Raw genomic sequence first — 26,410 nt, forward strand, 5'->3', positions numbered from 1 at the left:
TTCCTTTGCTTCTTCACTTTCCCTTGGGCAGCTCCTCTTCACAGACTCCACAGAGCAGCCTGTCCTCCGTCCTCTTCATCTGCAGCACATCGCAGGGAGTGAGTGGGACTGGGACAAGGCAGCACTGCCCCTACTGCCTGCAAACACAGCGGATCTCCCTGCCTCCTCCCCCTTTACATAGAGGCTGATGAGTCTGACAGACGTGTGTGGGCAGTGGAACCTCATTCAGGCATCGTGACTCCGGTGCAAGGCTAGTTCTTCATGGGCAGCCGCTTCATTACCATCAGCGCAGCGACCATGCCGCCCACGTTATAACCCTGGGTGCAATTCAGTGGCTTCTTGCCGGACGGACCTCGAACTGCTGCCTGTGTAGCTTCTGCAGTGATCAGCAGGGGCAGCAGCACAGTCAGCGGATACACTCCGAGGCCCCCTAGCATCTGAAGCCCGGGGACTGACACAGCTGCCAGGAGCTCTCCGTGCTCCCCTCTCCGATACAGAACCATTACATATATTTTTTTTTCATACTGCTATTTATATTGCCTTTATATATATAATTTTTTTTATTATCTGCATGTGTATACTTTGAGAAGCAATTCTTATATTTATGGTGATATATAACTTTGTCTTTTTCAAGGATCAAAATAAGTTTTTTGGTTTTCAGAGATCCAACTAATGAATTTTTTAAAATATAATAATAAAAGTTAATTTTTAATACTAAATATGACTTAGTGTGCCCCAAATTAGGGAGTTGTTCTTTTTCTTCTTCTCTTCTCAGTATATATTAGTTACTCCCAGGGAGCACCTCAGTCACCTACATAATAATCACATTAATTATTGTTATACCTATCTTATAGGGCATATTTACATTCACCTGTGCTGCGTTCTCTTTACCAATTCCCATTCCCTTGATATATTTGACTGCACCATACCTGCCTACTTTTGAAAAAGCATTTCAGGGAGATTGTGAAAGCAACGCCCATGAGCGCAGCGGTAAAGTGGGCATATACTGCTACATCTGAGGGGCGTGTCATATAACTGACTTACATTAATAATGTAAATGAGCCCCAAAGCAGTTAGTAAGATCTACTTGTTGATGAAAACACACTAATACTTTTCATTAAATGCTTGTAGCCATAGAGATCATTGTGCCTTTTAACCAATGCAGGAAAATGATCCCATTTGAATGTATAAGATCTCAGTTTTTTAATATAACAACTACATAATGGACATAATGGGGGTACAGTGCAATCAGGGAGATTGCTAGACTCTTCAGGGAGTCAAGGAGATTGCTTCTATTTCAGGGAGTCTCCCTGACAATCAGGGAGAGTAGGCAAGTATTCACTGCACCTCACTCACTGCACTCATTCTGCTGCTACTGCCATGTGCCTGAAAATGCATCTCACCCACTCACTGCACTCACTCTGGTGCTGCAATGTGCCTGATACTGCATCTCACTCACTAACTGCACTCACTATGCTGCTACTGCCATGTGCCTGACACTGCACCTCACCCACTCACTGCGCTCACTCTGGCGCTGCCAAGTACCTGACACTACACATCAATCACTCACTGCTCACACTCTGCTGCTACTGCCATGTGCCTGAAAATTTATCTCACCTACTGACTGCACTCACTCTGGCGCTGTCATGTGCCTGACACTGCACCTCACTCACTCACTGCTCACACTCTGCTGCTACTGCTATGTGCCTGACACTGCACCTCACTCACTCACTTTGCTCACTCTGCTGCTAGTGCCATGTGCCTGACACTGCATCTCACACACTCACTGCACTCACTCTGGCGCTGTCATGTGCCTGACACTACACCTCACTCACTCACAGCTCACACCCAGCTGCTACTGCTATGTGCCTGACACTGCACCTCACTCACTCACTTACTGCGCTCACTATGGCGCTGCCAAGTGCCTGACACTACACATCAATCACTCACTGCTCACACTCTGCTGCTACCACCATGTGCATGAAAATTTATCTCACCTACTGGCTGCACTCACTCTGCTACTGCCATATGCCTGACACTGCACCTCACTCACTCACTGCACTCACTCTGGTGCAGCCAGGTGCCTGACACTACACCTCACTCACTCACAGCTCACACTCTGCTGCTACTGCCATGTACCTGACACTGCACCTCACCCACTCACTGCGCTCACTCTGGCGCTGCCAAGTGCCTGACACTACACATCAATCACTCACTGCTCACACTCTGCTGCTACTGCCATGTGCCTGAAAATTTATATCACCTACTGACTGCACTCACTCTGGCGCTGTCATGTGCCTGACACTGCACCTCACTCACTCACTGCTCACACTCTGCTGCTACTGCTATGTGCCTGACACTGCACCTCACTCACTCACTTTGCTCACTCTGCTGCTAGTGCCATGTGCCTGACACTGCATCTCACACACTCACTGCACTCACTCTGGCGCTGTCATGTGCCTGACACTACACCTCACTCACTCACAGCTCACACCCAGCTGCTACTGCTATGTGCCTGACACTGCACCTCACTCACTCACTTACTGCGCTCACTATGGCGCTGCCAAGTGCCTGACACTACACATCAATCACTCACTGCTCACACTCTGCTGCTACCACCATGTGCATGAAAATTTATCTCACCTACTGGCTGCACTCACTCTGCTACTGCCATATGCCTGACACTGCACCTCACTCACTCACTGCACTCACTCTGGTGCAGCCAGGTGCCTGACACTACACCTCACTCACTCACAGCTCACACTCTGCTGCTACTGCCATGTACCTGACACTGGCCCTCACTCACTCACTGCACTCACTCTGGTGCTGCCACCCATGTGCCTGACACTACACCTCACTCACTCACAGCTCACACCCTGCTGCTGCCATGTACCTGACACTGCACCTCATTCACAGCTCACTCTCTGCTGGTCTCATGTGCTTAATACTGCACCGCACTCACCACTCACACTCTTCTGACACATTCACTTCTTACTGTACCAAAGCAGAGTCCAGCAATGTAGTCACATTTTGTTCACTTTTCCAATAAAACTCAATCATTACATGTTTTAAATTTTTGTTTGTTTTGTCCTTATACTACAATGTTTTACTGACTGACAGTCTAACATAAGAAGACCACAAACATGGAATAAAGTGAGATGCACATACATATTAAGATGTTATTTCACATGTGTCCTAATCTATTGTTTATATTGTAACTGCACTGTGACAAGTTTTTGGACTATTATACAGTATGTGATTGATGTTATTGTGAAGGTTGGTTTATGGAAGTTAGCGGCAGTATAACAGGCTGGGAAAGCACAAAAAAAGATCTTTAAGCATTAAAGACCCTGTAGCCACATCAAATGTCAAAACTGCGTTCCTTTGCTTTCCAACACAAAGTAATCAGTTACCTGTAAGTAAATATAGTTTTATATACATTTTTCATCTATTTACGGAGTTTATAATGTCACCACACTTATATGATTTGTAAATTCCTATCATGGAATTCATTTAACATTCTTAACTACACCTTCACTGAACCACTAGATGTTAGGTGAGAGTCATTGTGATCCAGAGCACCGAAAAGGCTAAACATCGCAGCAGGTCCTATAAAGAACTGATATGAATTGTGAACACTAGAGGTGGACAAAGTGTAGCTGCTATCAATGATAAACCCCAGCAAACCCTGTTAGCCCATGTTGGAACTTGTAGTTCAACAACATTTACAGTAGTTAATCACCAGATTACCTAAGATTAGTTTATATAGCACTGTACACAGAACACAGAATTATGGTGTAAATAATCATCAATGTCATTGATACCGTATAGATTTTGAATGTGTGATCACATGAATATCACAATATTTTTAAGCTGGGTACACATTACATGATGTGTGTACCCGGCTAACCCACAATGCGATGAACCACATATTGTGCGGTTGTTTGGCAATGCACAATCTGGTGAATGACCGCACGATATGTTGTTCACCAGCCGCATCAACAACCATGGGGCCTTTCATCAAATTGACAGATTGAGCAGCATGTATGCTCGACCTGCTGATGCGAAGGACGACACCGTGGGAGAGTGCATGGTCATTCATAGTGGGTACACACTTGTCGATGTGGACGATGTGTAAGCCTGATCCGCCAGATCAGGTGACTCGACAACCTCCTGTCAATGTCTACAAAATGTACCACACCTGGGCCCGTATTCAATTTGAGGCAAAAAGTCCAGACTTTTCGCCTACTGGACTTTTTGCCTCCTTCGCCTGTTATCCAGGTGGAAAAGTATTACGCAAGTACCCGCTTATTCAATTTCAAAGGACGCGAAAATGGGACCCGGCGAAACTGGAAGCGGCGATAAAACCTGGGAATTTTCGGGAAATCATCCATGCCCCCCCTAAAGATGTCCTGACATGGGGTATCACTATGGGTACCCCGTTTTTGCCTGCTGAAGGGAAGTCGGGTTTTTAAATAGCCGCGGCAGGTGCATAAATGCGGCTTTGAGAAGGTGATGAATAGCATTTAGCAATTTTTTGGGGGAAAAATAACTATGCCCATCAAATTTGGGGTACATGAAAATGGGTGCAAGCATATTTTTAAGTCCCTAAAATGATTTTTAAAAATTCTTCAAAAATGCACCTGCCGCTACTCCCCGCAATGAAAAAAAACACCTGACGCATACTTTGGTACCCCTCTGGATTTAATTTAGCTATTTTAGAAGTGTGTTCCCTTTTTATTTTTTTAACCCCAAAATTAAAGTACATTTTTTTGGTTGTCCCAATTTTTTATTTAAACTTTTTTTGACATACATTAATTTTAGGGGCCATTCCCAGGGGTGCAGGCTATTTTTTTTAAGCCTGCACCCCTAAACCCAATTCTGCACTTTTTTTTTCGCCAGCTAAACATTGGAGAAAACTTATCCCCGTTTTTTCACAAAGTCTTTTGCCCCCGTGAAAAGTTTTTGTAGTTGAATACGGGGATAATTACAATAGATGAAAATTACATCATCACCGATAAATTATCGCCGGTAACGGGTTTTCGCCTGTAATTGAATACGGGCCCTGGAGTGCTATTTTCAAAAGAGTCTAACAAGGGGTGCGCGTTTAGTGTGTATTTAGTATGGATCAGGCTTCTACGCTCTCCCTCTTTCATGCTTTGCCTGCATCTTATAGGGAAAAGGGAGTCCCACCGTGCCTGCATTGCTTTCAGCATTATTACATAAAGAGTCTTAAGAGGTTAATCAGACAATTCAGACGAAAGGAACAGAATACGATACCCAGTGTCAATTAAATCGAGCATGTCCAATTTTTCTGCCTCGTCTCCTGGAAATAAAGCTGAAGGAAATAACATGGACAGTAGAACAGTAGGAAGCAGTCTGCACTTGGAGCAGCATGATCAAGAAATAGAAACCTGTTTTTTTCATTCATTGCCCCAAGAGGCTTTACTGGAATAAACCTGATGACAAAGTGCATGAACTAGTCTTGAAGTTACATTATATTGTGAATTCATTAGCAGGCCAGTGGTCTTTTAGAGAGGGAGCCGATAGACTTTATGTGTAATAGTTTTTTTCGGGATGTGTTGAAGAGCAGGTGTGCCTTATATCCTTAAGGAAATTCTTAGACAGCCACAATGGAAAGGATAATTTGCAGAGGAAGTACATTACAAGGTGGGGTGGTTGTACTGGATAGCTATGATCACAAAAGGAGCCAGGCAACTAAAGCAAACAGTACGAGAACAACGGAATACGTTAGAAATATAAATTGCACTTCAAGTGCAAGTAGACTTTCTATACTTATTGTAAGGCACACATTTGTAGCATACAGTACTTACACTACCGGTCACCACCCATATTTTTACAGCTGCTATTTTACAGCTGCTAGTTAAATAGTTTAATGTCTCAATCTAATCTGAAATTAAAGCATAGAACAAATTAACAATTGGAGAGAAAAACAAGAATTTGTAACATCATTTTGTTCAACAAAATGTAATCTAAATTTGTGACTCATCAAAGTAGTCATCTTTTGCAGATATAACCACCAAACACACCTGTGGCATTCTTTTGGCAATGGAAATCAAATATTGTTTGTAAGTTCTTCCCAACACTGTTGCAGAATGTCCCACAAATGTGTTGCACGTATAGGTTACAGTTCTTTGCTTTTACCCTTCTATCCAGTTTATCCCAAACCTGCTCAATGGGGTCTAACTCTGGAGACTGTGCTGGACATTCCATGATCTAAGCCTACCATCTTCTTTTCCTTGAAGGTAGTTTTGATATAGCCTGGAGGCATGTTTTGGGTCATTATCTTGATGTCGGATGAAACCTTCAGCAACTGGGTGTAGAACAGAGGAGACTGCATGGCACAGCAAAATACTGTGGTAGCCTTTTGGTTCAGGGTGCCCTTCACTCTGTGCATGTCGCCCACCCAGAATGAAGCAAAAGTGCCCCAGACCATCACGCTTTTCTTTGTCTGGTACTGACGAATAAAATATCTGATGTACTATAGAGTTGAGTAGTGTAGAAGGAAAAGACTTTCTCTGATATATGATACTATTACTGAACAGGCATTAAGTGAAATGAATAGTTAACAAGTGAATTAGAAGCTTTTTTTAAAACAAACAATGAAACAGTTAGAAAGTGCCGCCCACCTTGGCGGTAAGTTAATAAAACTGGGTTTTGCCACTAACGGCACAGACAGAACACGCTGAAATAGTGGTCCTGCACCTGGTGCAATATTTATGGAAATGTTTTATATAATTTATATTTCTATTGAAATGTTATCATTAAAAGCATGCTGTGTCCGACCTATGCCAGGTCAATCCTATCCTTTACTATGCTTTACAATGTTATACATAACTCCTAGGTGACATCTAATATCCATATAAGTTACAGCAAGGAGTGCATTATCCCATATAAAATTTGTCCATATATTGGTGGCCAAATTGGCTAGGTCCAACCATTTTCTGGATTGTTTGGGGCTCCCTGAATGCAGTAGTAAGCACAGGGGCACCCTGGACGACCCACCTAATTCTCCAGGCACAAGTTGCGACAGAGCAGGAAGATTGTGTACTCTTATGGATGCGTGTTGTAACTTTCTAAGTAGTGGGGTGCATCTCCAAGCACCCTGCAAGCTGTAAAAGGGCACCATCAGGGAAACACCAGTGCTGCTCCCTTTACTTTGCACCTTGGGGAGTGGAATGGGTCGCACTCCCCTCGTTACGGCCCTTAGTATGATTCTATCTGACTTCATTTTGGGCAAGAAATGATTGAAATCCAGAGATCCTCCATTTTTGCTGGTAAGCGGAATATTTTGGCCTAAATTGCAAAAATTAAAAGAAAACAAAAAGAAAAAAGTCTGCGCTGGACAATGAAACTTGATTAATAATTAGTAATGTGCACCTGCAGCATGCAAATCCAGGGAATTTTCTACCCCACAAGAATCATATAATAACAAACGTCAACAATTGCAAAAATGGGCTGATAAAGTAAACTAATATGTCCCTTTTACCAAAGCAGTTCTATAAATTAGTTCATGTTTTTAAGGATCCATTTTCCTTGTTTGTTATGAAACTAAACACTAAATACTGTAAAAGGAAATAACAGTAACAATATCATTACATGCAAAGGGAAAAGTACGGGTGAATATTTTTAGTTTGGTATGTAAAGTTTTACATATAATCTAAAAATACACAAGGGTTACAAACTGCTCTCACAAATACAATATTTTATTAAAGTTTTAAAAACTGTAGTTGCAGATGAGATGGTTGATATATTTGCATTTTGTTCACATTTTGTATTGATTTTTTGTTATTTTATTTTCATGTACTTATGTATTTTATGTAGTTGTTTAGATGAAAAGCCATGAAATAATCACCTGGCTCTCTAAGTTTATAATTCTTAATGTCAATTATACTTCATACAGATTGGTACAGTAACTAATTCTCATGATTTAAGATATATAGAAAAATACACTCAGCATGTATTTATGTATAGAATTCAGTTCACTGAAGAACACAGAAAAAAGTATTTGTAGGAAAGCTTAAGTATAATTTACTGTATTAAGGCTTTTATGAAGTAGCAATTACAGCGAAGGGGTCTGTAGGAGCTCTTTTGGATTGGTGTTCCTCAGTTGACTTTTCGGAAAAGGGACTGCAACCTAAAAAAATGTTCTTTGCTAATTGTTCCTATGGTTTTATTGTATTCCTCTTTGCAGGATATGAGCAGACTGCATTTTTTTGCCCTATATTGTGTTTTCAGGACCTGGTCGTGCTGCAATTACATTCACATACATTCTGTCCACCAAACCACACTCACACTGTTTTATTGAAGGATCTGGAAGAAAATGAAGAGCCTGATTCTGACGGGAGTAAAGCAAAAAAATGCAAGTAACTGTTCACCTTGGCAACACCATGTTACCCTGCAGGTGGGACATATTTTAAATGTGCAGAAATGTCGGGGTATATTTACTAAGCATCGGTTTTGGAAAAAATGCCAAACCAGCTAAACCCGCAAATTTACTAAAGCCAAACCCGATGGGATTCTAAAACCCGACGTGGTTTAGAACACTTTAGAACATCGGACAATCAATACTTTTATATAGAATATCATAAGAGCACCCAGATTTATAACTGGTTGGTTTTAAAACGACCCAAAACAGAAAAAAAACCCACACCCAAATCATAGACATGCCTGAAGCAGGTGACTTTATTTTACTAATTTAAGTAGTATAAGAGATAAGTAGGAAGGGGTGCTTGCATGTTGACATGATTAGAATGTCGACAAAATGTATCTGGTGGTCTGTTGGTGACATCTGAAATGGCATGTACAATGACTACAGTGATGTCTTCTGGGTCTGCCATTCAGCTCATGATGACATACGGCGCTTCCAGCTATGAGTATGCAGGTGCACACTTTAAACGCTAAGAATACTGATAATCAAAACATTTATAACGAACTCTACCACTTAACATGATGTATAAATAATAAGGTTCTTAGCACATTTGGCCAAAAAATGCATGCTCACCTACCACTTCATGGTGAACCTCATAAGGTGGGTCCCTAACATCCCTAATACTGATACATTGGGGTGTATTTACTAAAGTGCAGGTTTTTAGAAGTGGAGATGTTGCACTTAGCAACTAATCAGATTTTAGCTATTATCTTCTAGAAGGTGCTAGATGAATATTAAGTAGCCGCACTTTAGTAAATATACCCTATTATATAAATGTATGCAGGACTTACCTATAATAGCGCCCAGTCCAATGTGTAGCCTACAATGCAAGGACCTATACTAATTAAAATCACCTAAGAGCAGTTAGAAGGGGTGCTAATACCAGGCAGAAGGCATCTCACCTTCAAGTGTACATTATATACACACAATACATTATATATACACATAGAGAGGAAAGGGGGGGGGAGTTGGATTGCACACCCTAATTTTAAACAATAGGGTGTGCAGTCCAGCCCACTCACCCCCATTTACCTCTCTATTGCCCGTATTCAATTTGAGGCGAAATGTCGGAATCGCCGATAATTTATCGCCGATGACGTCATTTTCGCCTATTTGAAATATCCCCATATTCAATTACATTGACTTTTCGCCGGTGCGAAAAGTCAATGTAAAAAAACGGGGATAATTTTTGCCAGCCTTTTAGCAGGCAAAAAAAATTGCAGAATTGGGGTTTAGGGGTGCAAGCTTAAAAAAAATAGCCTGCACCCTTGGGAATGCCCCTTTAAAACGAAAAGATAAAAAAGTAAAAAAAAAAAAAATCGGGACATCCCAAAAAAATTATTTTAAATTTTGGGGAGAAAAAAAAATAGGGAAAGAGTGTTTAAAAATAGCAAAATAGGTTCAGGGGTATTCTGTAAGTATGCGGCAGGTGATTTCTAGAAAAGGCTATTAGCGGCAGGTGCATTTTTACAGAATTAAAAAAAAAATTAGTTTAGGGACTTAAAAATATGCTAGTACCCATTTTCATGTACCCCAAATTTGATGGGACCACTTTTAAAAATGAAAAAAAAAGCTAAGTGCTCTTCTGCATCACTTCTTCAATGTCAGGAAAAAAACACCTGCCGCGGCTATTTCAAAACCCGACTTTCTTCTGCAAGAATAATGGGGGTACCCATAGTGATCCCCCAGGTCTGGACATCAATTGTTTCCTGAAAATTCTTGTATTTTTTCGCCGACCAAAGTTTTGTCGGTTCCTGAATTCGCCTACTTTGGAATTCAAAACGGGGAATAGGAGGCAAAAAGTACAGCAGGCGAAAAGTCTGGACTTTTCATCTCAAATTGAATACAGGCCTATGTGGGTGGGGAGTTTGACTGGGACGGTACACCTGTCAAACCGTAACGCAGGTGTCCTAAGGCGAGCTCAGGGAGAAAAACCTCCCGTGGAGCAGAAGGGCAAATATAGTTTTGAGAATTCCCCAGAAGTTTAATATACAAATTGATAAAGGATCAAACCTTTACCATATAACTGCAGGTGCTCCTATTTTTCAGCCATAGTCTTACTGTCCTTGATCTCTGGAACCTAGATGATGAAATTAGAATCGCTAATCCTTACAGCTTGCTTCTGAGGTAACTAGACAAATAAAAAACATGCTTTCATTGCAGACTACTTAAAATCAGCAAATATTAAACAAGATAGTGCTAACTAGAGTTCATATGATGAGTGAGAAGATGTGAATAAACTGTATATCCTTGCTCATGAAAACTAAGTTTACAGACTCATTTGTAACAACAGCATGACCTTAGACATTGATACTATCTGCTTCTCTATCTGCAAACACAGGCAACCATCACTCACTCAATAATAGACCCCACAGTAAGTGGTGGAGACAAAATGGCCACAGCCTTTTATTTCAAATCTTTGATTTTAACCATTTGAGGGTGTATCTTGGCAACCCATTGCCTATCAAGCCACGACTGTCCCTTAACCAGAAACCTTTGCAATCTGGCTGGACCAATTTGCAATATGTAGCACTTATCCTCATGTATCAAATATATACTTGCCTACTCTCCCGGTAGTCGGGGAAGGCTCTTGAATTTTTGGGTAAGCCCCCGCACCCCCGAATGAGTAAACAGATCTCCCGCATCCTGCCCCATGTCTAGTCAAGTGGGCAGGATGGGGAGATATTCAGAGAAATTTGAGGGTCCGTAGGTAGGGGGCATGGCTAAATGTGTATTGACCCTCCTCACGGCCCACAAATCACGGGCTTTTCCTGTAAAGGGGGCGGGGCCTAATGACAGCTATAGTCTTGCCCCTGCTCCCCGAAGCTTACAGCAGCTGCTCCTGGAAAGGATTCCACAAAAGTCGGTAAGTATGAACAAATATATATTGGCAGAATTACAAATAACACAAATATGAAAATATATTGCATTAACAATATATATACCAATAATTTCCAGTTGTTCTGCAAGGTGTGTAGTAGACTAGGTGCCTCTGGAATTTGTCAGTGGTTGCTGGTATTTGTTGTCTGACCTCGGTCAGTGAGTGGAAAGCAATATGGTGCAGCAACTTCTTCTAAACAGTGAGTGCCAGACCTATTTTTTTTCAGTTTTACATATATACAGTTTGTATACAGTACGTGAGTGTGGGATTGGTTTAGTGGCACTTTACCTTTTAAATAACAGTAACAAATATAACTGTACATAATAAATACTGTACTGTGTGGAAGTCCATAAATCAAGAGAGTTTCCATGTACACTCCCTGAGATATTTAGGTGCCAGCCCAGCTGTCCTGTGTTTGTACTTTTGCTGAAGGGTGGTCAGGTAAGAAATACCTTGGAAGAAATCGAAAAAGTACAAGTGTTTAACAGTGTAGTATCCTAACAAAACATTTTATGCTCATATATAAAAGTACCATCTGCTTTGTTTGTAGAATGATCCCAATCTTAGGTCTCCAATGAGAGAATATATAATTGAGTTAAAGAGGAAGGTACAATATTCTGATTTTGTATACACAAGTTACATACAGGTCATGCTTATATAAATCTGCATACCTAATGATAATATGTCAGTCAGTTATGTGTTATGCTACTTCTTTGACAGTCCCATTGGCTGATGTCACATGCACTCAGGCAAGGCCGGTGCTTGGGATGTTCGGCGCCCCCCTGCGAACTATAAATTTCCGCCCTCCCACCCATATTCTGTAAAGGCACAGCATACCCCGGAGAGGTGTGGTCTCACAAGTATGGGGCTTGACAACACATAAGGACTCCCAATTCAAATTACGCCACACAGTAGCACATTCTTATTTACATTCCACAGCACGTAGTGTCCGATTCACATTACACCACATAGTAGTGTCCCTTATTCACGTTATGACACACATTACGCTGCACAGTTGTGCCCCTTATACACAATGCCACAGTAGTAGAGCCCCTTATACACATACAGATAATACATAGAGCGTAACAGTGACCGCCAGATAATGAATAGAGCCTAACAGTGACCACCAGATAATGCAGAGACCATCCTTGACCAACATATAACAGATAATATGAATACACCCCTTACACACACAGAAACACAATAATTATACCCACGCACACACATTATTACACCAGCCCCAGCACAGACGGTATTAATCCCCCAAGTAAAAAACAAATACATCCCTCCCCATTGAATAAGTATACCATCTTACATAGAGTGTAACATAGAGCATAACAGTGACCGCCAGATAATGAATTGTGCGTAACTGTGACCACCAGATAATACATAGAGCGTAACAGTGACCACCAGATAATACATACAGCCTAACAGTCACCGCCAGATAATGCATAGAGTGTAACAGTGACTGCCAGATAATGAATACAGCGTAACAGTGACCACCAGATAATACATAGTGTAACAGTGACCGCCAGATAATGCTTAGAGCGTAACAGTTACCGCCAGATAATACATAGAGCGTAACAGTGACTGCCAGATAATACATAGAGCGTAACAGTGACCGCCAGATAATGAATAGAGCATAACAGTGACCACCAGATAATGCATAGAACCTAACAGTGACCACTATATAATGAATAGAGCATAACAGTGATCGCCAGATAATGAATAGAGTGTTACAGTGACTGTGAGATAATGCATAGAGCGTAACAGTGACCACCAGATAATGAATAGAGCATAACAGTGACCACCAGATAATGAATAGAGCCTAACAGTGACCACCAGATAATGCAGAGACCATCCTTGACCAACATATAACAGATAATATGAATACACCCCTTACACACACAGAAACACAATAATTATACCCACGCACACACATTATTACACCAGCCCCAGCACAGACGGTATTAATCCCCCAAGTAAAAAACAAATACATCCCTCCCCATTGAATAAGTATACCATCTTACATAGAGTGTAACATAAAGCCTAACAGTTACCGCCAGATAATACATAGAGCCTAACAGTGACCACCAGATAATGCATAGAACCTAACAGTGACCACTATATAATGAATAGAGCATAACAGTGATCGCCAGATAATGAATAGAGTGTTACAGTGACTGTGAGATAATGCATAGAGCGTAACAGTGACCACCAGATAATGAATAGAGCATAACAGTGACCACCAGATAATGCATAGAGTGTAACAGTGACCGCCAGATAATGCATAGAGCGTAACACAGCCCACAAGATAATGCAGAGACCATCCTTGACCAACATATAACAGATAATATGAATACACCCCTCACACACACAGAAACACAATAATTATACCCACGCACACACATTATTACTGCAGCCCCAGCACAGACAGTATTAATCCCCCAAGTAAAAAACAAATACACCCCTCCCCACTGAATAAGTATACCATCTTACATAGAGCGTAACATAAAGCCTAACAGTTACCGCCAGATAATACATAGAGCCTAACAGTGACCGCCAGATAATACATAGAGCATAACAGTGACCGCCAGATAATGAACCGTAGCGTGAGTGTAACCATGACCCTAAGATCCACAAAAATCCCATGTCTAAATTGTGTCTGTCGACATTCACAAGGTCAAGATTGTGTCATTGTGATACTAAATGAAATATGCCACCTGCAATAAGTAACATTATTAAATGCGACACATTAGCTGTAAAAGTAACAATCTATTTTATTTTAAATATATTTTACATTTTAAAAAAATATATTTATTTTATTGGGATTATTGCACTTGTGTACCAGACAGTAGATAGGCACACAGAGAGGATAATGGTTTCTTATATACCTTATATACTCCTTATATTTTATAGCATACATTTTCTCTCTCTGAGGCAAATGCAAAACTACCAGTAAGCAATTGTTTAAATCAATGCATTATATTCTGACATAGTAAAGTAACGAAAAAGGCGTGCATATATAAGAGTGCGAGCACACACCCAAGAGTGACATATCCATCTTATAAAATGTCTCCCGTTGTGTTAAAATAGTTCTATGTGGAGATGATGTTGGGTGAAACAGATGCAGAATGGGAGATAAAAAATAGTACAGGCTGTTTAATGTGAATTATTTTTAATGAATAAACATGTAACGGGATATCAGTGTAAGTGTAAGTGAATAAAACAGTTGAACATTCAGAAAAGGCTGTTTAAACAGTTGAACATGAATGACTACTATCTACTTTAAGAGTGGTTAATTTTGGAAACAAAACATGTTTACTGGCAGAAAGTGCAGGAAGTGGTAAATGCTTCCTTAGGGTCAAGGCTGGCATGTCTACTGACTGTTTGCTATGCTGGATTCAGTGGCATTAGGTAAGTCCTGTTTTAGTTCTTTGAATGGAACATAATTTGTACCAGTCAAACTTTAATGCGGATTGATGTCAGGTCCATTGAGTAATGTAGTTTTGACATTTCTAGAAATGTTTCTGTCAGAAATGTGTATTTCTGTCAGTAAGGCAGTGATGTGTTGCTTTTCTGTGAGCAGTGTCTCTCTGAGAGATGTTATTGTTTACACCTCTGGAGTGATTCAGCTATGGCTTTGTAGTGAGGTTTTGATAGCAGTGGGAAGTAGACCTGTGATCTCAGGGGAGCTTATGCATCAACTAGAGATCTTGCATGTGAACCTGGGCAACAGAGAAGCTTGAAAAGAGCTTTGCACCAGACATCACTGCATCTGGTCTGTACTGCAGCCTCACCAGCCAGTCAGGAGCAGGTAAGAGTTCCTATTTTTATTTTATGAAATAAAAGTGTGTGAGGGGCTAGGAAATACAGTATGTATTGGTGGAAGAAGTGGCGGTAAAACTGGAGCAGTCACAGGCTGCTTCCTGACTATATGATTGTTCTCTTTATTTGTTAACTGCCTTTTTCTGAACTCTGCTTCATTTATAATAATCTGTTTAGTATTGATGTGCACAATCCTCGTTTAGTGTTTTCCGCTTCTGTTGCATGTTGAGTTCGGTTGACTTGCAAATTGTCTCATACACATATATCTTTGTTGATTGTACCAGCTTTTTGTAAACGTATATTCCTGGAATTAGCATATTGCCCTCTATGATAAAAGGGGCTGCTATGGTGAAAATTGGAGGCTTGTTCTGTAGGTTTACACAAATACTGGATGCAATCATCACACTCCCATAAACTGTACACCTACCAAACTAGACAGGTTGGGTATCCCAAATAAAAATTTACTTACATCCCTTGCTAAAGCTAAAAGTTGTCTCCTTTGTTAAAACTACTGAATCACCACTCCAGACCTTTAGCACCATGCCATGCCATTCAGCGGAACCTTGGCAAGGTATACCTGCTAAGGAATACAGTTATGTTGAAAATTATGCCTCTTTTGTCTCTCTCCTGAATGTTATCAGCATTTGCAGACCTTATGTTGTCACCTGTCATCTCACTTATACCTGTTTGTTTGTTATAGTCATCAACTACACCATCAAGATTAAATAATGTCCACAAAGGATTCCTTAATGTGTCTGTACTTCTACCTGTTCCCCAACTGCTTCCACTGAAGCTGCGCCCAGCCAACTATCATTGAAGACTTCAATACCACCACCTAGCTACATGTCTCCTACAGTCCCAGAAAGTATATTAGTCACTTCTGGTTTATTACAAGCAACAGATATCTCTTTCTGTGAAGAGAAAAGACAGCAAACAAAACTTGCATATAGTTATGGGATCATTCTGTTTTCTAACTCTCCTTATGGGAATCCCTACTTACTAGTCTAGGTCTCTTCTGTGACATTTAAAAGCCCTCTTGTTGGTCTTTAACACCCACAGGGCTCTCCTGAGTTGGATGCTTAACTATCACATCTGTCTGTTTCTCATACAACTTTGACCCACACTGCATTCTGAGCCTGCTTTTTTCTTGTCTACTAATTAGTAGGGCTTTGGACCTTCTGCCTTTCCCCAAGAAAGGCAGAAGATCCAAAGTCAGAGCCCCAAGGTGTCCTGTATGAACTTGGCTTTGGAAAAGGGGATGACTGCACCCTATTTTGTCTACTGGTCTCCTCCTCTGTGGCAAACTAGGTCAGGCTTACTGACATTCCATGCAAAAAAGGAGACACTCTCCCATTTCTCCAATGAAGTCACCTTTCTCCTGTAACACCACCACCACCACCACCACCTCCAAAGCCATTTCCCAACCAGCTTGTGTCTCTTGCTTTGCTATTCACTGCTACGCAGCTCATCACAGTCAGCAGTACAGGCTTAGGGCCTGATTCAGAGCCGCTCATAAGCGGCCGCTCGTTCGCTCCGAGCGATGTTTGCCCAACTGCGCATGCGTACGGATCGTTATACGCATGCGCGAACCAGTCAGTGCGGCCGAAATTCGTTTGTTCGCTAAACAGCGAATGCCTGCTATTTTGAGTGACAGGAGGAGGCATATGTGGGTGGTAACAGGGGAAGGTGCTTGAAAACGGGGAGTGGAGATCCGAACGCAGGCGTGCTTAAAGGTCAAAACGGGCGTTTTAATGCGTGCATAATTAATACAGGAGCGTCATTGACCATGTCACTGGGTTATTTTATAGCCAGAACTGCTCGCAAGATTGTGGTAGCAAAAACCAACCACAAGAATAGCGAGCAGTTCACACGCTGGTCGATGTACTCGATTAATCTAATAAATAGAGGACATGATGTAGGATGCGAGCGGCCAGGGGGCGAATATTTCCAAAAAATGACCGCAAGTTTTGTTCGCTCGATCAGACCTAGAGGTGTGAACAGACCGCAAAGAGCGAAAGGTTCATTTGAATAGCCACCTCTATTTTCTGGACGAGCGATCGCTAATTGCGTCTGGCTCTGAATCAGGCCCTTAGCCATCTCAGCGATGATCTTCTGGAGTGGACTTTTTCTGAAAGAGGTAAATGATGTCACACACTGCTGTAATAATGATATGCCAGCCATGCACTACCCACTTCCCGATTCTCATCAGCTCAGCCTACCAAATACCTGTATCTGTAGTGGCTGGCATACTTTTAACCCCTGCAATATCATCAAACTGCCCACCACTCTATTCCATCAGCAAGATTCCTGACATGCAGGAATAAGCTTCTCTTGATCTTTTCCTGCATTGGTCCGTCATGTTGTTGCAATTGTATATAAGAAGGTCTGTGTAGAGCATGCCTTGTTACTTTTTGTCTAGAAGCTATTATAATAAAGTGACCACATTAACGAAAGGATGCCAACAATCAAAGATAACTAACATTTAGATTTATTCAGCAATTGGACTAGTCACTTTAAGTACAGTACATAGGGCCTGATTCAGAGCCGGACGCAATTAGCGCTCGCTCGTCCAGAAAATAGGGGTGGCTATTCAAATGAACCGTTCGCTCTTTGCGGTCTGTTCACGCCTCTAGGTCTGAACGAGCGAACAAAACTTGCGGTCGTTTTTTGGAAAAAAACGCCCCCTGGCCGCTCGCATCCTATGTCATGTCCGCTATTTATTAGATTAATCGAGTACATCGACCAGCGTATGAACTGCTCGCTATTCTTGTGGTTGGTTTTTGCTACCACAATCTTGCGAGCAGTTCTGGCTATAAAATAACCCAGTGACGTGGTCAATGACGCTGCTGTTTTAATTATGCACACCCATAAAACGCCCGTTTTGACCTTTAAGCACGCCTGCGTTCTGATCTCCACTCCCCGTTTTCAAGCACCATCCCCTGTTACCACCCACATATGCCTCATTCTGTCACTCAAATGATCAGGCATTCGCTATTTTGCGAGCACATGAATTTCGACCGCACTGACTGGTTCGCGCATGCGTATAACGATCCGTACGCATGCGCAGTTGGGCAAACATCGCTCGGAGCGAACGAGAGGCCGCTTACGAGCGGCTCTGAATCAGGCCCATAGTCCATTGTTATAATTGAGCCTGATTCAGCGATGTATGCTAATGCCATTGCAGCAGCGAATATGTACATAGTGGCTCTACGAAAATATTGGAATGTCACAGGGGCTGGGAATCGTATCGAAACGTCCCCCGGCAGCTACGCAAATTTGAGCGACTGTATACAAAGATGCAGTTCGGTAGCAGATCAGTCATTTATCGGACTTCTGAGTAACCCTATGGTCACGCAGAATGGCCGCGGGAACTGAGGCGCTGGAGCAATTTGACTGCGTAGGGAATTGCAGTCGCAGGCCCGAAAATGGACGTGGCACATCTGCATTTGAGTCACCACCTCCCCGTTGCCGCCCAAAAATGGCCCATGCCTGTCAATCACTTTGTGACTATATCTTTACTGTGAGCAATATCGATAATAAAACTTGACGAATGCGCAATGTGACTTCAATGAATGCGCAGACCACCGATAATCGCCCAGCTGCAAACATCGGCATTGTGTCCATCGCTGAATCAGGCCCACTGTCAGTAATCAGCCATGTAGTTATATGTTGAGAGTTATTAAGTTGACCAGATTGCAGGGAACTAAATGTTACATTAGAAAATACATGATGCATAGAGGCTACATCCATTGTGAGACCCCTATGATCCCTGTTACTATACGATAATAAAATGTAGTCTCACCGTATGCAAGGTGGCCAGTAAATTATAATAGTGATGATAACCAACTCAGAGGCTTCCCATCTTGTCTTTATATATTAACAGTATTTATGGGTCATTACCAGTTCTATTTTTAATTGTGTTGTATAAATACACATGATCAATGGGCTCTGCACACGATCACTTTTCAGCATGCAATAATTTTTAAAGCACAACACCCTAGCACCATTTACAAAGCATTAACTGATGTACATGGTTCAATAAAGCTATAATGCTTCATGATTTATGCCTTCACTTATATGAAGTTGTAATCCATGCAGTCACAGAACACTAAAACTCCTCCAGTCTAAAAACCACCTTATGTTCCTGAGGCAGAATGACATATCACTATTGGAATCTATGAGGTAGTTATTCAAATACGCTTGATAATACACTTCACAAAAGAAGTACAAAAAATATAGACTCATAAAATTATGATTATTACTATAAGGAGCCCTTGTAAAATAATTACATTTAATTCATCTCCTGGGTATAATTGCAGCTATTATTGCCAACCCATTTGTTTCTAGTGGTCTTACTAATATAAACCATTACTGCAGTGTGTCTTTCAATTATTTGAAAGCAATGCAAAATATGTAAGTATATATGCATCACAAATACAGTATGTACAGCATATGTTACAGTAGCAGGTGCTACAACTATGGATTTTAAGAATTTATTATATAGTAGCGCTATCTCATATGCACTTTGATTCATTGCAAACCCTCCAACATGACCCATTCCATTAGGTACAAAATGCTCTGCTCCTGGACTTCCCACCTAATGTATGATTGCAGTCACCTGTGGTGAAACACCTGTCTAATCTATTACCTAATTCAACACAGGTGACTGCAATCATACATTAGGTGGGAAGTCCAGTAGTAGAGCATTCTGTAGCTAATGGAATGGGTCATGTTGGAGGGTAGGTCATTGGATCATTAAACAGGTAAGTGAATTGACAAAGACTGTGCTTGTAGAAACTATTAATTTTTAGTGTATTCAAAAGAGCATTACAATACTGACTTCATGCCCTAAATACCACATATTAAGGGCTGCTTGTCAAGTCTTTCAACTGCAATCCTAGTCACTCAGAATATATCTCTCAGCAAAGCAGGGGCCAATGTGGTAAAGCAGTGTTATTACACTCTTGTACAGATTTAAGTCTTCAATATAGAGCTCAGTGAGCTCATATATTATACTGGTACTGTAGATCCTTCCCAAAATATCCTAGTTTTATAAATAGCAACACCTGAGGTGTATGGACTATTTTAAGTTGTGAGCCTTTACTTTTGGAAAGATAAACACATACTATATGTAGCCTGACACCATTTATGGTCTGACCAGGGTATGACCTTTTATTAAGCATTTCTAAGGATTTTTAATAAATTTTGTATTGTACGTTTCAGTAGAGCTAAAAAGTGATGTTGGTTTGGTGTAAAACATTGTTATATGATTTTATAAGCTTTCAATCATGATCAAATAAATAGTATAGTATTACAGGTTGAGAAGTGATAGTAATGTCTTTAAAATCTACACTGAACAATTATAACACTACACAATTATTAGCAGTTAGTCCCAAGTTTACCTCAAATGCAGTTTAGTATACCTACATGTATGTATATTAATAATTAAATATTTTTTTTATATATAATATATATACACACACACACATCTATGTATACGGTGGCGCCCTTTCATACTGTACATCAATTGTCAGGGGCTCACAACTCCAGTCCTCAATTATCACCATCAGATCATGTTTTGTGGATTTCTTTAATCATGCACAGGTGAGTTATCTATTTTGCTGGGTCAGTAATTCACAAACAGAAATCCTCAAAACAAGACCTGTTGGGAAAACTTAAAGGTTGAGGTTGAGAAGTACTGCTGTATTCACTGGTCACATTTTAAAATATATTATTGTTTTAGACAAAATGTATGATTCTTAAATAACAGTAATAATACAATATCAAATATATAATGTAAATTATATTCAAATCAAAACTGAAGGGTATATTATTTAAAACATGATAAACAGCAATGGATTACAGTTTATTGCAGTTAAGGGGCCTATCCATTAGCAGATAAATTTGAACGATGAATGATTTATTGTTCAGTCGTTCAATTTATCTGCTAATGGATAGGCTCTGAACGATAAAAATGCGCACTCCCGCAGCCGACAAATTGGGTCTTTTGTCTCTCCAACATGTTGGTCAATTATCGTTTATCGCTGACAGATATTAGATATATCTGTCGCGGTAAACGACGAACGATTTTTTAATGAAAATGAATAGAAACATAAAAAAAATCCACTCCCAGAATGATTTCATGCAATATCGTTCGTCATTCGTCTGCAAAAATCTGTCATGTACATGTAATGTAAGGTGATGCACCCTTCATTGGTTTAATCTGTACTCAACTCATGTGTTGGCTCCTTCCATTTTTACTGGAATTTAGCTTCCCAAGCTCAGAAGCCAATTTATTAAAACGTGAAAATGGTAATTGGGCTTTTTCTTGTTTCACTTTATACATCAATCAAAAGGTTAATGTTATGCTGGGCATACACTATACAATTACCTGTCCGATATCTGTCCAATCTGGCTGGTTGGAATGAAAACCTGGTAATGTATGGGAGCATAGGACAGTCGATCTTATGGTCTTAAACACTGGAAAATGGACAAAAAACAGTAGTTCAAATTGGTCAAATTTGTGTTTTAACCAATTTGTCTGAGCAACCATTTTTGTCTGTTTTCCAGTGTTTGTGAGAAAATGGTCGATTGTCATTTGCTCCCATACATTACCAGATTTTCATTTCAACCAGCCAGATTGGACAGATATCTGACAGATAATTGTATAGTGGATGCCCAGCTTAACCCTTATTGCTGGAGACCTGTATTGCCGGCATTGCACAGTGGTCCTGGTAATTAATTGCAGTGATGAGAGATTTTTTTTAAAGCCACAATAAGCTTCAATAACAAATAATGCTTTTAGTTTTAGTAACCATACATCAAGGAAGTGTTTTAAAACATACTAAGTACAAGGTCAGACACAGAATATATGAGTTTTTAAAATACTGTATTACTTTCATTTGGGCTTAAATACTATAATTGCATATTTTACTTCATGCTCACTATTATAAATTTCCATTAAGCGTGTCTTAGATCCCAGTGTCAAAGCTATGATTACCTCTAAGAGCACTTTGCCCTATTTGCAATTAAAGAATTGGGTGTTATGATTGCTTTGTGTAATGACACTATGAGCCTTTTTTGCCTACAGATGTGGGATGTTTCATAGCCTGAAGTCAGCTTGTATGTTTTGCAATTCATGTACAGTGATAATTAGTAAACACCTGTGTCAGGTGAGCCGGCTGCTTGGGCTGAGCAAGTGATGGAAAATGGCACATTAGAACCGTATAATCAAATAAGAACAAGGGCTTGCCATGACACATGCATTTGATACGTTATATAACCCTGCTAGGGCGTGACTGTCCAACGTGCTCAATACCTCTGTGCAATGAGCCATCCTCATCCTGCAGCTTACTGTACTCTAAACTATCTACAGTACTTCCTGGGACTTTAAAGAAACAACTTGTCCTAACAGAAGTAATATAAGTTGTTGTTAGCATGTCTATTCTGGCAATAAATCTAAACACATCCTTAATTAAGTGATAACTCAACTATAACAAAATATAAATAGAATAGTGAATAACATCTCAACTAAAGCTGTAATTACCATCATTAGTAATTCATATGAAATCTGCAAACTCAAACCAGTTGAAACTGAAGGCGAACAAATAGGGGTATGAAAGTGCACTTATGGCAGTATGAAAGTTCACTTATGGGAGTATGAAAGTTCACTTATGGGGGTATGAAAGTTCACTTATGGGGGTATGAAAGTTCACTTATGGGGGTATGAAAGTTCACTTATGGGAGTATGAAAGTGCACTTATGGCAGTATGAAAGTGCACTTATGGCAGTATGAAAGTGCACTTATGGCAGTATGAAAGTTCACTTATGGCGGTATGAAAGTTCACTTATGGCGGTATGAAAGTTCACTTATGGGGGTATGAAAGTTCACTTATGGGGGTATGAAAGTGCACTTATGGGGGTATGAAAGTGCACTTATGGGGTATCAAAGTGCACTAATAGCTGTATCAAAGTGCACTTATAGGGGTATGAAAGTGCCCTTATGGGGGTATGAAAATTTACTTATAGAGGTATAAAAGTGCACTTCTGGGGGTATACCATTGTCCAGAACTACCCCCTTTCCCACAAAATATTTAGCTAATTTATCTTGCTTGCCCATAAAATGGCAATAATGGGTGAGTACTATGGTAAATATATTAATTACTAAACCAAGTAGGATATTTTGCATTTCTCCCTTATTTTATCCCTTTTTGTTGACCCATTAATAGATGTTGAAAGCAGAAAACACAACTATCTTCCAACTAATATGGGAAAGACTAATAGGGGAATTCAATATGGAGCGAAAACTCTGTTTTTTGCGTTAATATCGCACCTATGATGTCATTATCGTGGGTTTTAGTTTTATACTGTATTCAATTTCAAAGACTTTTCGCAGGTTCAAAATCTTGACTTTCATTTGCAGGCTAAAACGGGGGTACCCATAGTGATCCCCATGTTTTTACAACTTTAGGGGGGGTCCTACAATTTTTTCCAGGAAAATTTCGTAGTTTATCGCAAATCCCACTTCGCCAGGTCCCGTTTTCATAGCTTTTATATTGAATACTGGGATAAAGCGGGCTCGTGCCCGATACTTTATGCCAGGAAAATCTCTGATGTGGAGCGAAAAGTCCAGCATGGACTTTTCGCTCCCATATTGAATACCCCTCTAAGAGGCTTATGTAATTGGTTGAGAGCTGCAGCCACTGCAGGAACTCTTACGATTATTCCCATATTTTAAATGCGACAAACATTTTATAGGCAAAACCAGGTTGGTTTTGCCTTTCATATGATTGGCGCTTTAAAAATACAGGAGTTCCTGCAGCTCGCAGCCTATGACATAAGCCCCTAAGGCTATTTGGATCAGTTATATACACCATGGGACCTATTTATAAGTATTGAGTTTTCAGGGTTTTTAGTCAACACTTTTTTGCCAGGAAAATAAGAACTTATCCCAGCGAAAAGTAAAGTGATAGCTTATGCAATCACTTTAGTGCCAGGTTCAGACCCAGCCTCCTACTGGAAATGTACAGCCATTGGGCCAAGCCTGGGCAAGTACAGACTTGTCGGGAGGGACCTGAAGTTTCCTCTCCTCCAAAAAAATTAGATTCTGTAGCCTATAGGCTACAATGGCTAATGCCCTCTATAAACAGCATTAGCTATTGTTATTTATCAGCGACTAAGCCATTCTTGCTTACTCTTCCGGAATAAGACTCCCGAAGCATCAGGCCCACTTCCTAGTGGAATGGATACAAGACTTTTTATGATGAGTCCCTTAATGCCCACATAACCGTCATCCCAACAAGGGGTAAAGACCCGACTGTTTGCTCCAGTTACCGCCCCATTTCCTTACTTAATGTGGATGTTAAATTATTCGCTAAACTCATAGCTAAATGCACTAAGCCTCTTTATCCGGCATTGGTTCACTCGGGTCAAGTGGGCTTTGTGCATGGACAGAAGGCAAGGAATGGCACCATGAAGGTCATGAAGATCTAATCCACCATGCGTCTACCTCACTCTACCGATGATCTAAACCACCATGATGCTCCTCTCTACTAATGCTGAGAAAGATTTTGATAATTCTTTTCATCATTTTGCTTGTGGAGGTAATAAGTCCAGATTAAAAAATTCAGTGCTATTTTGTCGCGAACTCCAGGGGGAGAAGCCATTTCCCAGGATCTCGACCTATTACTAAGCTATAGCACTTAGATGTGTCCTGGACTGGACAATAGGCTGTGAAATGAATCAGTGAGTACAGTTGGAGGGGACCTCATCACCAACTTCTCTAAAATACATGCTCTGGTGTCAGAAAATCCCTAGATCAGCACATCTGACTATTGGTCCAAAACTTGATGTATGGTGATCAGTCACACTACAAAGGGTGCCTCCTCTGTTCTTTCCTCCCTTACTCCCTTTCTTTACAATCACCAATTTACAGCTGGTACATCTGGTGCTATGAACCTTGCTTGGACAGCTGTCGGTCTTGACAGAGTGGGACACCTGGTTGCTAAAACTAAATCTTTTGTGGAATTACAGGTTCATCACTCCCTGAGAGAGAAAGACTATTTGGGCTTCCTCCAACTCCATCACTTTCTGTCTTGCATAGGAGACATCTCGGGAGTGGGCCATGATTTAATTCCATTTGATATTATGTGTACACATAAGATGGCTCCTACTTATACGATTTCTGTAATTTATGAAATACAAGCAAGCCTTTTTTACTGATACGGCATTGTGGGATAGAGATTTGACTTCTAGAGAGTGGTATATTCCCACTATGTTCCCTCTCTGCTGGAGATGTTTCTGTGACACAGGCTCATTATTTCACATTTGGTGGGACCATTCTCTCATTACACACTTCTAGACTTAAATCATAACCTTGGCTTCAAAGATTTGGGGTTATCCTGTTCTGGCTCCTTTCATACTCTGACATCCCCCTGGCCACGGTATGCGTTCAGCATCCCGGTGGTCGGGATGTCGATGCTTACATTACCGGCGCCAGAGCACCAATGCCGGTCAGAATCCCGGTAGGTAAGTAATGGGGTAGGGTTAGGGATTAGGGTTAGGCACTAGGGGAGGGTTAGGGTTAGGCACTAAGGGGGGGGTTAGGTTTAGGGTGTGGGGAGAGGGAGGCAAGGTTTTGGCACTAGGGGAGGGTTAGGGTTAGTCAACAAAGAGGATTATGGTAGGGAGAGGAGGAGAGTTAGCATACTGACCAACAAGTGACGGTATGTTAACCTTGTCGGGATCCCGGCATCGGGATTCTGACCACCAGTATCTCAACTGTCTGTATTTTATACTGATTCCCTGGCCACATAGTAAAAGTTGCTGCTCAAACATATGAAGAACTAGTGAGTTTTACCGGCTCACTGGGTCTTCTTCAATAAGTGAGTGGTGTAAGCAGGGTTAAAGTGGGCAGGAATGGGGTGGAACTGAGTTCCGTCACCTCTATTGGTAGGTGGAACTAGTTCCACTTCACCAAGTCCCTGCACAGAAGTCCCACAGACAGAGAGTCACTCGCTGTCTGCCTAGGGAGGCTCAATTTTGTCAGAGAAACCAGCATATAGGTTAGGAAAGAATTAAGCAAAGGCAATACATAGGGGTTGCAAAAAAACATTGGGCATCCAAGTGACATAGACTAGTTTGTGGGGACCCCATAAAAAAACTCAGAGGCACGGCAGAAAAATAACACTAATGATATAGAACTTTTTTTTTCTTTTTAAGTGATCTAACATTGTAGTCTCAGCTGATGG

This window comes from Taudactylus pleione, unplaced genomic scaffold, assembly GCF_031769625.1.
Source record: "Taudactylus pleione unplaced genomic scaffold, aTauple2 ptg000774l, whole genome shotgun sequence".
Classification (NCBI taxonomy): domain Eukaryota; kingdom Metazoa; phylum Chordata; class Amphibia; order Anura; family Myobatrachidae; genus Taudactylus; species Taudactylus pleione.